The sequence below is a fragment of the Carassius carassius genome, chromosome 38, assembly GCF_963082965.1.
Source record: "Carassius carassius chromosome 38, fCarCar2.1, whole genome shotgun sequence".
NCBI lineage: Eukaryota > Metazoa > Chordata > Actinopteri > Cypriniformes > Cyprinidae > Carassius > Carassius carassius.
This window is the reverse complement of record NC_081792.1, coordinates 1,331,426-1,346,417: the sequence shown is the minus strand read 5'-3', so window position 1 is coordinate 1,346,417 and position 14,992 is coordinate 1,331,426. Positions and strand designations below refer to the sequence as shown.

Genomic DNA, 14,992 nt, shown 5'->3' with positions numbered 1-14,992 from the left:
TATGTGATTGTAACTCAGTGGCACATCCTCTCGAGAGGTTCTTTTTTGTATATGGCATGCTTGTCATATCCAAAAACTTTTTTCAAAAGTGAGTGTGTCATGTTGTGTGAGGCTATGGTCCAGGGAGTCTGTGGGGGTATAGCTCAGTGGTAGAGCATTTGACTGCAGATCAAGAGGTCCCCGGTTCAAATCTGGGTGCCCCCTTTGGATTTGGCAGGTTAGGAATATGTGTAGCCATATCTTCCTGCCTTTATGTGCTCATACTGTATGCGGTTATATCTCAATGGAACAGCATTTCATTGTAGATCAAGAAATCCCAGGTTCATTCCATGTGCCTCCTTTGGGCATATTAGGAATAAACAAATCCTTGACATAAGTTCATGTTTGTGCTCATGCAGTACGGGTTATAGCTCAACGACAGAGCATTTGTCTGCAGATCAATAGGTCTACGTTTTGGATCTGGCTTGCTTGACATAATCAACGACATGATTTCAAAGTGAGTCTGTAATCAAGTCGTCCACAGTTCAAATCTGGGTGACCCTTTGGACTTGTCTTATTTGGAAGTTTTGAGTTGTTGAGTTGTTGATTCTGATTGGGAGTAACCAAAGACTTGAGTTTACCGTGAAGCAGTCAATGTTTGATATTGTTGAACCGTAGGATGTAACTTAATCTTTGGCTCTAAGCACAGAAGTCTGTGGGGGTTTGGCTCAATGAAAGAGCATTTTTCTGCAAAGATTTGGGGGTATGGCTCAGTGGGAGAGCATTTGACTGCAGATCAAGAGGTCCCCGGTTTTGCAGATTAGGAATAAGTGCAAACATATCTATATAGAAAGATTCTGTATGTGATTGTAACTCAGTGGCACATCCTCTCGAGAGGTTCCTTTTTGTATCTGGCATGCTTGTCATATCCAAAAACTTTATTCAAAATTGAGTCTGTCATCTTGTGTGAGGCTATGGATCAGGGAGTCTGTGGGGGTATAGCTCAGTGGTAGAGCATTTGACTTCAGATCAAGAGGTCCCCGGTTCAAATCCGGGTGCCCCCTTTGGATTTGGCAGGTTAGGAATATGTGTAGCCATATCTTCCTGCCTTTTTGTGCTCATACTGTACGGTGTTATATCTAAATGGCACGGCGTTTGATTGCAGATCAAGAGGTCCCAGGTTCATTCCATGTGCCTAATTTGGGCTTGGCATATTAGGAATAAACAAATCCTTGACATAAATTCATTTTTGAGGTTTGTGCTCATGCAGTACGGGGTTATAGCTCAACGACAGAGCATTAGTCTGCAGATCAATAGGTCTACATTTTGGATCTGCCTTGCTTGACATAATCAACGACATGATTTCAAAGTGAGTCTGTAATCAAGTCGTCCACAGTTCAAATCTGGGTGTCCCCTTTGGACTTGTCTTATTTGGAGGTTTTGAGTTGTAGAGTTGCTGATTCTGATTTGGAGTAACCAAAGACCTGAGTTTACAGTGAAGGAGTCAATGTTTGATATTGTTGAATCATAGGATCTAACTTAATGTTTGGCTCGAAGCACAGAAGTCTGTAGGGGTATGACTTAATGAAAGAGCATTTTTCTGCAAAGATGTGGGGGCATAGTTCAGTGGTAGAGCATTTGAGTGCAGTTCAAGAGGTCCCCGGTTCAAATCCGAGTGCAGCTTATGGATTTGGCAGATTAGGAATAAGTGCAAACATATCTATATAGAAAGATTCTGTATGTGATTGTAACTCAGTGGCACATTCTCTCGAGAGGTTCTTTTTTGAATCTGGCATGCTTGTCATATCCAAAAACTTTATTCAAAAGTGAGTTTGTCATCTTGTGTGAGGCTACGTTCCAGGGAGTCTGTGGGGGTATAGCTCAGTGGTAGAGCATTTTACTGCAGATCAAGAGGTCCCCAGTTCAAATCTGTCCCCAGTTCAAACGGGTGCCCCCTTTGCATTTGGCATGTTAGGAATATATTCAATTCAATTCAAGTTTATTTGTATAGCGCTTTTTACAATACAAATAGTTACAAAGCAACTTTACAGAAAATTAGGTTTCTACAATATTTAGTAGTAGCTAGTAGTTTGTGCACGTTTGACAGGATTTTAGAAAAAATAAAAAATAATAATAATAATAATACAAGACGTAGTCAGCTAGACGATGAACTATCAATATTATTAATTAATAGTTATTATTATATGATGCAGTCACACATGTAGCAATAATTGTTAGTTCTGTTTGTTGATTCAAGGTTAGGATCATCTGGGGTCCTATGAGGGTCAGCATCATCTCTTCTCAGGTGTTCTGGATCCAGACTGGAGCTTGTGTAAATCCTAGTTACCACGGGATGTAAATCCCGTGGCAAAACATAGAAACAAAATAGAGACATCATTAGCATAGCTGCTGATCCAACAAAGTAAAATTAGTTTAACTCAAGCTAAAGAATAAAAATGCACATTTGATCAGATGCAACTACACTCACAATTTAAATGATACATTATTCGTATGCTTGGCGAAAGAGATGTGTTTTTAATCTAGATTTAAACAGAGAGAGAGTGTCTGAACCCCGAACATTATCAGGAAGGCTATTCCAGAGTTTGGGAGCCAAATGTGAGAAAGCTCTACCTCCTTTAGTGGACTTTGCTATCCTAGGAACTACCAAAAGTCCAGCGTTTTGTGACCTTAGGGTGCGTGATGGATTGTAGCGTGGAAGAAGGCTAGTTAGGTACGCAGGAGCTAAACCATTTAGGGCCTTATAGGTAAGTAATGATAATTTGTAACTGATACGGAACTTAATAGGTAGCCAGTGCAGAGACTGTAAAATTGGGGTAATATGATCATATTTTCTTGACCTCGTAAGGACTCTAGTTGCTGCATTTTGGACTACCTGTAGCTTGTTTATTGACGAAGCAGGACAACCACCTAGAAGTGCATTACAATAGTCCAGTCTAGAGGTCATGAATGCATGAACTAGCTTTTCTGCATCAGAAACAGATAACATGTTTTGTAGCTTGTCAATGTTTCTAAGATGGAAGAATGCAGTTTTTGTAACATTGGAAATATGATTTTCAAAAGACAAATTGCTGTCTAATATAACACCCAGATTTCTGACTGTAGAGGAAGTAACAGTACATCCGTCTAGTTGCAGATTGTAATCTACAAGATTATGTGTAGTGTTTTTTGGTCCAAGAATTATTATCTCTGTCTTATCCGAATTTAATTGGAGAAAATTATTTGTCATCCAATCTTTTACATTTTTAACACACTCTGTTAGCTTAGATAATTGGGAAGTTTCATCTGGTCTCGTTGAGATATATAGCGGAGTATCATCAGCATAACAGTGGAAGCTAATTCCGTATTTTCTAATAATATTACCAAGGGGCAACATGTATATTGAAAATAGAAGGGGACCTAGGACGGATCCTTGTGGCACTCCATATTTTACTGATGATAAATGAGATGACACCCCATTTAAGTAAACAAAATGGTAGCGATCGGACAGGTAGGATCTAAAACATCTTAGAGCCTGCCCTTGAATACCTGTATAGTTTTGTAATCGATCTATGAGTATGTCATGATCTATGGTGTCGAACGCAGCACTAAGATCAAGTAAGACTAGAAATGAGATGCAGCCTTGATCTGACGCAAGGAGCAGGTCATTTGTAATTTTAACAAGTGCAGTTTCTGTGCTATGGTGGGGCCTAAAACCTGACTGAAATTCTTCATACAGATCATTTTTATGCAGGAAGGTGCTCAATTGAGCAGACACAACTTTTTCAAAAATTTTATACATAAATGGAAGATTTGAAATAGGCCTATAATTTGCCAGTACACTAGGATCTAGTTTTGGTTTCTTAATAAGAGGCTTGATAACCGCCAGCTTGAATGGTTTTGGGACGTGACCTAAAGATAACGACGAGTTAATGATATTGAGAAGCGGTTCTTCGGCTACAGGTAACAGCTCTTTTAGTAATTTAGTGGGTACAGGATCTAATAAACATGTTGTTGGTTTAGATACAGTGATAAGTTTATTTAGCTCTTCCTGTCCCATATTTGTAAAGCACTGCAGTTTATCTTTGGGTGCGATGGATGAAACTGAAGTGTTAGACGCTGTAGAATCTACATTCGCTATTGTATTTCTAATGTTATCTATTTTATCAGTGAAGAAATTCATAAAGTCATTACTATTTAACGTTGGTGGAATATTTGAATCAGGTGGCGTCTGGTAATTTGTTAACTCTGTGCTAAATAAAAACCTTGGATAGTTTTGGTTATTTTCAATGAGTTTGTGTATATGCTCTGCACTAGCAGTTTTTAGAGCCTGTCTATAGCTGGACATACTGTTTTTCCATGCAATTCTAAAAACTTCCAAGTTAGTTTTTCTCCATTTGCGTTCAAGACTACGAGTTACTTTCTTGAGAGAGTGAGTATTACTGTTATACCATGGCACGGTACGTTTTTCTCTAACCTTTTTCAATTTGATGGGGGCAACAGCTTCTAATGTATTAGAGAAAATAGTGCCCATGTTGTAAGTAATTTCGTCTAATTCATGTGTATTTTTGGGTACAAATAGCAGTTGAGATAGATCAGGCAGGTTATTTGTGAATCTTTCTTTGGTGGCTGGAACAATAGTTCTGCCCAGACGGTAACGCTGAGACATATAGTTAATATCAGTTATTCGCAGCATGCACGATACAAGGAAATGGTCTGTAATATCATCACTTTGGGGTACAATATCTATAGCAGTAAGATCGATTCCATGCGATATAATTAAATCTAGTGTATGATTAAAACGATGAGTGGGCCCGGTGACATTTTGCTTGACTCCAAAGGAGTTTATTAGGTCAGTAAACGCAAGTCCTAATGTATCATTTGCATTATCAACGTGAATATTAAAATCTCCCATGATTAGCGCCTTATCAACTGTAACTAGAAGGTCTGAGAGGAAATCTGCAAATTCTTTTAGGAATTCTGTATACGGCCCTGGTGGTCTATACACAGTAGCCAGAGCAAGAGATACATTAGATTTCTTTTGCATGTCTGACAGTGTAACATTTAGCAGAAGTATTTCAAAAGAGTTAAACCTGTATCCTGTTTTCTGGGTAACATTGAGAATATCACTATATATTGTTGCAACACCTCCGCCACGACCAGTCTGATGGGGCTCATGCTTATAACAGAAGTTTGGTGGAGTAGACTCATTTAGACCAAAATAATCATTTGGTTTTAGCCAGGTTTCAGTCAAGCACAGTACATCAAAACTATTATCTGTGATCATTTCATTTACAATAACTGCTTTGGGTGTGAGTGATCTAATATTTATGAGCCCAAACTTTAAAAATTGTTTTTGTTCATTTACTTTACATTTTTCTGGTTTAATTACGATAAGATATTTTCTAGATCCTACATTATATTTTGACCTCACTATTCGGGGAACAGACACAGTCTTAATAGTTTTTACAGCGCAAGTACTTTTATCATTTAAGCGGGTGGAACAAAACTCATCATAATAGTTATTTGAGAATTGTCTTACTAGTCACATGGAGCGAAGTGTCCTGGAGATGTTGTCAGAGAGCAGCTCCGCTCCGACTTTGCTTGGGTGTAATCCATCAGCGCGAAACAGCCTAGGACGCTCCCAGAAAAGATTCCAGTTATTAACAAATAGCAGTTTCGGTTCTTTACACCATGACAACAACCATTCATTTAAAGCAAAAAGTCTACTGAACCTTTCGTGTCCTCGTCGATACGTGGGCAGTGGTACTGACACGACGATCGTCGCCGTGGGCGTCGTGCTGCGAACTGTCTCGATCAGGCTGCTAAAGTCCCTCTTCAGCGTCTCCGTCTGCCGCAGTGTGGTGTCGTTAACCCCGGCGTGAAGCACGACCGCTCTGGGGCTCTCGTCGGCCTTCAGGATCGCGGGTATCTGCGCAGAAACATCAAGAACACGAGCACCAGGCAAACAATGAGTGTGCACTTTACCTTCGGCTAACGTAGCACTTACGTGTCGGACGATGGAGTCTCCGATGATCACAGCGTCGCATCCTGTCTCGCGGAGGGGAGCGAAGCGGTTCCGGATGGAGATGTCGAAGGCAGGAGGGGGAGAAGTCGTCGCCCGGGACCCGGCTCGCGTCCTCCGCTGTGGATGCACCCAGGGTCCGTGGTGTCCCGGCGTCGCAGTGAAGGACATCTGGGAAGATCGCGTCCTGGGTGCACCGGGCCTGTGCAGAGAAACACACAGAGTAGACATGGTGGCACTGTTAGCAGCACGCTGTATACTTACCCCGGACTTGTGAGCGTCAGCCCGGGATGATTCCAGCGCGGCTCTTCGCTCTCTCAGCTGGGCCTGCCTTTCCTCCAGGTCGCGAATCTGCTACCCCACGGCCTCAAGCTCGAGCTGCACAGAGTGGAGACATTCATTCGCCATTAAAGCAAGTAACAGTGAGTACAGCAGTGGTAATGTGTGTGAATAGAGTGTTAGCAATGTAAGCGCAGTTAGCAGCAACCACGCTTGCTGATGCTAATGGGTTAAAAGCTAATAGCGGACCCGGGAGATCAAATAAAACTAGTGATAGCGAGGCGCTCTGATTGTTTTTGTTGTAGAATACAATAGAGGATATATTCACACGTTATATAAACGGAAACAATGATGTATAAAATTGAGTTAAAAATAGTCAATGAAAGAATATAGTGACGGAGCTCAAACGCTATAAAAAAAAATATGTGTAGCCATATCTTCCTGCCTTTTTGTGCTCATACTGTATGCGGTTATATCTCAATGGCACAGCGTTTCATTGTAGATCAAGAAGTCCCAGGTTCATTCCATGTGCCTCCTTTGGGCATATTAGGAATAAACAAATCCTTGACATAAGTTCATTTTTGTGGTTTGTGCTCATGCAGTACGGGTTATAGCTCAACGACAGAGCATTTGTCTGCAAGTCAATAGGTCTACTATTTTGATCTGGCTTGCTTGACATAATCAACGACATGATTTCAAAGTGAGTCTGTGATCAAGTCGTCCACAGTTCAAATCTGGGTGCCCCCTTTGGACTTGTCTTATTTGGAGGTTTTGAGTTGTAGAGTTGTCGATTCTGATTGGGAGTAACCAAAGACTTGAGTTTACCGTGAAGCAGTCAATGTTTGATATTGTTGAACTGTAGGATGTAACTTAATCTTTGGCTCTAAGCAAAGAAGTCTCTGGGGGTTTGGCTCAATGAAAGAGCATTTTTCTGCAAAGATTTGGGGGTATGGCTCAGTGGGAGAGCATTTGACTGCAGATCAAGAGGTCCCCGGTTTTGAAGATTAGGAATAAGTGCAAACATAGCTATATAGAAAGATTCTGTATGTGATTGTAACTCAGTGGCACATCCTCTCGAGAGGTTCTTTTTTGTATCTGGCATGATTGTCATATCCAAAAACTTTATTCAAAAGTGAGTCTGTCATCCTGTGTGAGGCTATGATCCAGTGAGTCTGTGGGGGTATAGCTCAGTGGTAGAGCATTTGACTGCAGATCAAGAGGTCCCCGGTTCAAATCTGGGTGCCCCCTTTGGAATTGGCATGTTAGGAATATGTGTAGCCATATCTTCCTGCCTTTTTGTGCTCATACTGCACAGAGTTATATCTCAATGGCACGGCGTTTGATTGCAGATTAAGAGGTCCCAGGTTCATTTCATGTGCCTAATTTGAGCTTGGCATATTAGGAATAAACAAATCCTTGACATAAATTCATTTTTGAGGTTTGTGCTCATGCAGTACGGGGTTATAGCTCAACAACAGAGCATTTGTCTGCAGATCAGTAGGTCTACATTTTGGATCTTTCTTGCTTGACATAATCAACGACATGATTTCAAAGTGAGTCTGTAATCAAGTCGTCCACAGTTCAAATCTGGGTGTCCCCTTTGGACTTGTCTTATTTGGAGGTTTTGAGTTCTAGAGTTGCTGATTCTGATTTGGAGTAACCAAAGACCTGAGTTTACAGTGAAGCAGTCAATGTTTAATATTGTTGAATCGTAGGATCTAACTTAATCTTTGGCTCGAAGCACAGAAGTCTGTAGGGGTATAGCTTAATGAAAGAGCATTTTTCTGCAAAGGTGTGGGGGCATAGTTCAGTGGTAGAGCATTTGAGTGCAGATCAAGAGGTCCACGGTTCAAATCCGAGTGCCGCTCATGGATTTGGCAGATTAGGAATAAGTGCAAACATATCTATATAGAAAGATTCTGTATGTGATTGTAACTCAGTGGCACATCCTCTCGAGAGGTTCTTTTTTGTATCTGTCATGCTTGTCATATCCAAAAACTTTATTCAAAAGTGAGTCTGTCATCTTGTGTGAGGCGATGATCCAGGGAGGCTGTGGGGGTGTAGCTCAGTGGTAGATAATATAAAGATAAATATAAAATATACTTTAATGTCCCCCAGGGGGGAAATTTGTCTTGGGCTACAGTCACTGCGACACACACTTACAACGTACCACATAAAAAATACACAGAATATAAACAATACAAACATGCGTCATTACACTGTATCGTGAAAATTACAAAAATTAATTTATAATAATAATTGCACAACACAGTGGGGATAAAAAGTATACAAGTAGGTAACCGTCATTTGCTACTGTTTAGCATCTTAATGGTAGCTTGGATGAATGAGTTTTTATACCTCTTTAACCTGCAGTACGGCATTCTAAATCGTTTACCTGAGGGTAACAACTCTATTTCCTTATTCAGAATGTGGGATGGATCATCCAGAATCTTATGTGCCTCCCTGAGCACAGATTTTTCATACAGTGACTGAAGGTAGCACTGTTCTTGGTAGCCTACAATTTTAAAAGCTGTATTGATCAGCCGCCCCAACTTAGATTTAAGCTGAACTGAAAGATTACCATACCAGGTCTGCATGCTATAACGTATCACACTCTCTAAAATAATTTAGAAAAACAGAAGCAAGATTTTGCTGTTAACACCAAACAGTCTTAACCTTCTTAAAAAGTATATCCTTTGTTGCAACCTGGTGCAAAGATTTTCAACATGAATGTGCCAGGTAAGGGAACAATCAATAAAAACACCCAGATACTTATATGACGTAACCTGGCGTATTGGTTTGTTATGAATAAGTACAGGATTAGGTTCACATATTGATCTTGGGTCAAATATCATCTCCTCTGTTTTAATGACGTTAACCATCAGATGGTGAGCATCACAACAGTCCACAAACTGTTTAATTTCTGAATGGTAGGAGACTGTGTCTTGGTCTCGAAACAATAAGCTAAGGATAGCAGTGTCATCAGAGAATTTAACAATATAATTGTGTGGATGTTTACTCACACATTCATTGGTAAAGATAGTAAAAAGGACAGGGGAGCTCACACAACCCTGTGGTGCCCCCGTGCTGATGGATTTGGGGTCTGAGACTGCCTTGTGTACTTTAACATATTGTGTCCTATTAGTTAAAAAGGAGTAATACCATTCAACAATAAAAGAGCTTACACCCATATTTTTAAGTGTCTCAAGTAAAATAACTGGCTGAATCGTATTGAAGGCCGAACTAAAATCTATAAAAAGTAAGCGTGCGTAGGCCTTCGGGTCCTCCAAGTGCTTAAGGACTAGGTGGGTGATGCTACTTATAGCATCATCTGTACTCCTACCCCGTTTATAGGCAAACTGCCAGGGATCTAACTTTTTGTTAACCTCAGTTTTTAAAAGAGACAATGGATTTCAATGCTACTGGTCTGAAATCATTGTTCTCCTTGGGACAGGGTTTCTTTGGTACTGGAATAATAACAGTCTTTTTCCATAGGGCTGGGATGATGTGAGAGTCAAGTGATCGCTGAAATATAGGGCACCAGGCTGGAACAAGCTCCTCCGCACATGTTTTCAGTAAGCGGGCAGAGATTCCATCTGGACCCTTAGCCTTCCTAGTACACTGATGCTGGAACAGTGACTGTATCTGTAACCAGTCTATCTCATGTCCTATGTTCAAATCCGTGCTGATGGAGTTTAGGATACTAGTGCAATCATTGTTAAAATCCTGAGTTTGAAATCTAAGGTAAAAGTCATTAAATTCATTAGCTTTCATCCAGTCATCTGTAGTGGTTATATGTACTTTACTTGGTGACATGTTAGTGATAGTTTTCATTGAGTCCCAGAGTTTTTTTCGAATTTGTGGTTGTAAAGTGGCTTTCAATTACTTCCTTTTGCTTCTTTCTGGCTTTATTAAGCAGTTGGTTCAGTTCCTTTTGCACCACTTTTAGCTCAATTCTGTCATTATTTCTAAAAGCTACCTTTTTTCGATTTATGTAGTCTTTTATTTCCTTGGTTACGTAAGGCTTATTATTTGGGTAAACCACAACCTCTTTCTTTGTAAGGACGCTATCTATGCAATAATTTATATAGTCTGTGATTGTCTCTGTTGTAACATCAATACCTGTGTTGTGAAACACACTCCAATCTGTCACAAGAAGCATCCTTTTAGTGTTTCTATCCCCTCATCAGACCACACACTGACTGTTTTCACTTGTGGCTTGCTGCGTTTCAGCATGGTTTTGTAGATGGGAATTAAGTGAATCACGTTGTGGTCTGAATTGACCAATGGGGCTTTTGGTTTGGCTACATAGGCATTTTTAACATTGCCATAACATTTGTCAATAGTCTTGTTTTCACGTCTGCTGCACTTGATATATTGTTCAAACCCAGGGAGTGCTAATTCAAGTTTACAGTGGTTGAAGTCGCCCACTACAAACACGGGGGCGCCCGGAGCGCGCTGCAGTTCTTGGTGTACACAGTCAGCAATGCAAGCTGCGGCCCTAGCTGCATTCCCGCTGGGAAGAATGTACACAATGCACATGGCCACACTTCTGAACTCCCTTGGGAGGTAAAACGGTCTCATAGTCAAATGCAAAATCTCGACATCCGGACAGCAAAGTGTTTCCCTAACTGTGTACTGTTTGCACCAGTTGTTACTTACATACACAGCCATGCCGCCACCTCTCGTTTTTCCGGATTGTTCAGTCCTATCTGCCCTGACAAGTGAAAATCCATCGATGTCAATCAGAGAGTTTTGGATATCCCTGTGTAACCACGTTTCCATGATCACCATTAAACTTGAGGTGCGATACTCAGAGCATGTTCTGGTATTAATCCGAAGTACGTCTATTTTAGCTCGAAGTGATCTTGCGTTGCATAATATCATTGAAGGTAGAGGAGGCTTACTGCCTCTCCATCGTAAACGCTGATGCGCTCCACCGCGCCGACCCCTTTTCCTCGACCGCCCTGGCCGAGCGCTCACGCAGGCTGGTAAATCCACAGGTGGAAGATGGGACGGTCGGAGTGCCAGCAGCGCATCTCGGGTGTAGGTAGTAAGATGCTGGGCCTGGATGCCCGCTGAATAAGTTTGGCATGGTACACATACTCCGACAATGAGCAACACAAGATATATGTAATGAATAAATCTTGCCATGTTGACTTCACGTTCCCACAGCGCAGCAACACATTCACAAACATACAAGCCAACGCAACCAACAAACAAACAAAAACAACCAACAAACAAAATGACGATCGCAGTAAACAGTGTGCCCGGGTGGCAAAAAGAGCAGCGCCACCGGAAGACTGCAAAAAGTGGTAGAGCATTTGAATGCAGATCAAGAAGTCCCCGGTTCAAATCCGGGGGCCCCCTTTACATTTGGCATGTTAGGAATATGTGTAGCCATATCTTCCTGCCTTTTTGTGCTCATACTGTATGGGGTTATATCTCAATGCCACAGCGTTTCATTGTAGATCAAGAAGTCCCAGGTTCATTCCATGTGCCTCCTTTGGGCTTGGCATATTAGGAATAAATAAATCCTTGACATAAGTTCATTTTTGTGGTTTGTGATCATGCAGTACGGGTTATAGCTCAACAACAGAGCTTTTGTCTGCAAGTCAATAGGTCTACTATTTTGATCTGGCTTGCTTGACATAATCAACGACATGATTTCAAAGTGAATCTGTCATCTTGTGTGTGGCTATGATCCAGGGAATCTGTGGGGGTATAGCTCAGTGGTAGAGCATTTGACTGCAGATCAAGAGGTCCTTGGTTCAAATCTGGATGGCCCCTTTGGATTTGGCATGTTAGGAATATGTGTAGCCATATCTTCCTGCCTTTTGTGCTCATACTGTACTGGCTTATATCTCAATGGTACGGCGTTTGATTGCAGATTAAGAGGTCCCAGGTTCATTCCATGTGCCTAATTTGGGCTTGGCATATTAGGAATAACCAAATCCTTGACATAAATTCATTTTTGATGTTTGTGCTCAGGCAGTACGGGGTTATAGCTCAACAACAGAGCATTTGTCTGCAGATCAATATTTCTATGTTTTGGATCTGGCTTAATGGACATACTCAACGACATGATTTCAAAGTGAGTCTGTAATCAAGTCGTCCACAGTTCAAATCTGGGTGTCTCCTTTGGACTTGTCTTATTTGGAGGGTTTGAGTTGTAGAGTTGTTGATTCTGATTTGGAGTAACCAAAGACCTAAGTTTACAGTGAAGGAGTCAATGTTTGATATTGTTGAATCGTAGGATCTAACTTAATCTTTGGCTCTAAACACAGAAGTCTGTAGGGGTATGGCTTAATGAAAGAGCATTTATCTGCAAAGATGTGGGGGCATAGTTGAGTGGTAGAGCATTTGAGTGCAGATCAAGAGGTCCTCAGTTCAAAATCGGGTGCCGCTTATGGATTTGGCAGATTAGGAATAAGTGCAAACATATCTATATAGAAAGATTCTGTATGTGATTGTAACTCAGTGGCACATCCTCTCGAGAGGTTCTTTTTTGTATATGGCATGCTTGTCATATCCAAAAACTTTTTTCAAAAGTGAGTGTGTCATGTTGTGTGAGGCTATGGTCCAGGGAGTCTGTGGGGGTATAGCTCAGTGGTAGAGCATTTGACTGCAGATCAAGAGGTCCCTGGTTCAAATCTGGGTGCCCCCTTTGGATTTGGCAGGTTAGGAATATGTGTAGCCATATCTTCCTGCTTTTATGTGCTCATACTGTATGCGGTTATATCTCAATGGAACAGCATTTCATTGTAGATCAAGAAATCCCAGGTTCATTCCATGTGCCTCCTTTGGGCATATTAGGAATAAACAAATCCTTGACATAAGTTCATTTTTGTGGTTTGTGCTCATGCAGTACGGGTTATAGCTCAACGACAGAGCATTTGTCTGCAGATCAATAGGTCTACGTTTTGGATCTGGCTTGCTTGACATAATCAACGACATGATTTCAAAGTGAGTCTGTAATCAAGTCGTCCACAGTTCAAATCTGGGTGACCCTTTGGACTTGTCTTATTTGGAAGTTTTGAGTTGTTGAGTTGTTGATTCTGATTGGGAGTAACCAAAGACTTGAGTTTACCGTGAAGCAGTCAATGTTTGATATTGTTGAACCGTAGGATGTAACTTAATCTTTGGCTCTAAGCACAGAAGTCTGTGGGGGTTTGGCTCAATGAAAGAGCATTTTTCTGCAAAGATTTGGGGGTATGGCTCAGTGGGAGAGCATTTGACTGCAGATCAAGAGGTCCCCGGTTTTGCAGATTAGGAATAAGTGCAAACATATCTATATAGAAAGATTCTGTATGTGATTGTAACTCAGTGGCACATCCTCTCGAGAGGTTCCTTTTTGTATCTGGCATGCTTGTCATATCCAAAAACTTTATTCAAAATTGAGTCTGTCATCTTGTGTGAGGCTATGGATCAGGGAGTCTGTGGGGGTATAGCTCAGTGGTAGAGCATTTGACTTCAGATCAAGAGGTCCCCGGTTCAAATCCGGGTGCCCCCTTTGGATTTGGCAGGTTAGGAATATGTGTAGCCATATCTTCCTGCCTTTTTGTGCTCATACTGTACGGTGTTATATCTAAATGGCACGGCGTTTGATTGCAGATCAAGAGGTCCCAGGTTCATTCCATGTGCCTAATTTGGGCTTGGCATATTAGGAATAAACAAATCCTTGACATAAATTCATTTTTGAGGTTTGTGCTCATGCAGTACGGGGTTATAGCTCAACGACAGAGCATTAGTCTGCAGATCAATAGGTCTACATTTTGGATCTGCCTTGCTTGACATAATCAACGACATGATTTCAAAGTGAGTCTGTAATCAAGTCGTCCACAGTTCAAATCTGGGTGTCCCCTTTGGACTTGTCTTATTTGGAGGTTTTGAGTTGTAGAGTTGCTGATTCTGATTTGGAGTAACCAAAGACCTGAGTTTACAGTGAAGGAGTCAATGTTTGATATTGTTGAATCGTAGGATCTAACTTAATGTTTGGCTCGAAGCACAGAAGTCTGTAGGGGTATGACTTAATGAAAGAGCATTTTTCCGCAAAGATGTGGGGGCATAGTTCAGTGGTAGAGCATTTGAGTGCAGTTCAAGAGGTCCCCGGTTCAAATCCGAGTGCAGCTTATGGATTTGGCAGATTAGGAATAAGTGCAAACATATCTATATAGAAAGATTCTGTATGTGATTGTAACTCAGTGGCACATTCTCTCGAGAGGTTCTTTTTTGAATCTGGCATGCTTGTCATATCCAAAAACTTTATTCAAAAGTGAGTTTGTCATCTTGTGTGAGGCTACGTTCCAGGGAGTCTGTGGGGGTATAGCTCAGTGGTAGAGCATTTTACTGCAGATCAAGAGGTCCCCAGTTCAAATCTGTCCCCAGTTCAAACGGGTGCCCCCTTTGCATTTGGCATGTTAGGAATATATTCAATTCAATTCAAGTTTATTTGTATAGCGCTTTTTACAATACAAATCGTTACAAAGCAACTTTACAGAAAATTAGGTTTCTACAATATTTAGTAGTAACTAGTAGTTTGTGCACGTTTGACAGGATTTTAGAAAAAATAAAAAATAATAATAATAATAATACAAGACGTAGTCAGCTAGACGATGAACTATCAATATTATTAATTAATAGTTATTATTATATGATGCAGTCACACATGTAGCAATAATTGTTAGTTCTGTTTGTTGATTCAAGGTTAGG

General features: G+C 40.9%; 1 protein-coding gene and 4 non-coding genes across 5 annotated transcripts in view; 4 read left to right on the top strand and 1 right to left on the bottom strand.

The window, feature by feature from the left end:
- Positions 1 to 14,992, bottom strand: part of LOC132118917 (putative nuclease HARBI1) — a gene marked incomplete at its 3' end in the record, with an annotated part of 265,948 nt that overhangs the window by 22,362 nt on the left and 228,594 nt on the right. The gene's annotated exons all lie outside the window — the stretch shown is intronic.
- On the top strand, positions 133 to 204 carry trnac-gca (transfer RNA cysteine (anticodon GCA)). Its single transcript has one exon. It is a non-coding gene; the product is annotated as a tRNA-Cys (tRNA).
- On the top strand, positions 7,457 to 7,528 carry trnac-gca (transfer RNA cysteine (anticodon GCA)). The gene has a single exon. It is a non-coding gene; the product is annotated as a tRNA-Cys (tRNA).
- trnac-gca (transfer RNA cysteine (anticodon GCA)) lies at positions 11,999 to 12,070 on the top strand. The gene has a single exon. It is a non-coding gene; the product is annotated as a tRNA-Cys (tRNA).
- trnac-gca (transfer RNA cysteine (anticodon GCA)) lies at positions 12,876 to 12,947 on the top strand. The gene has a single exon. It is a non-coding gene; the product is annotated as a tRNA-Cys (tRNA).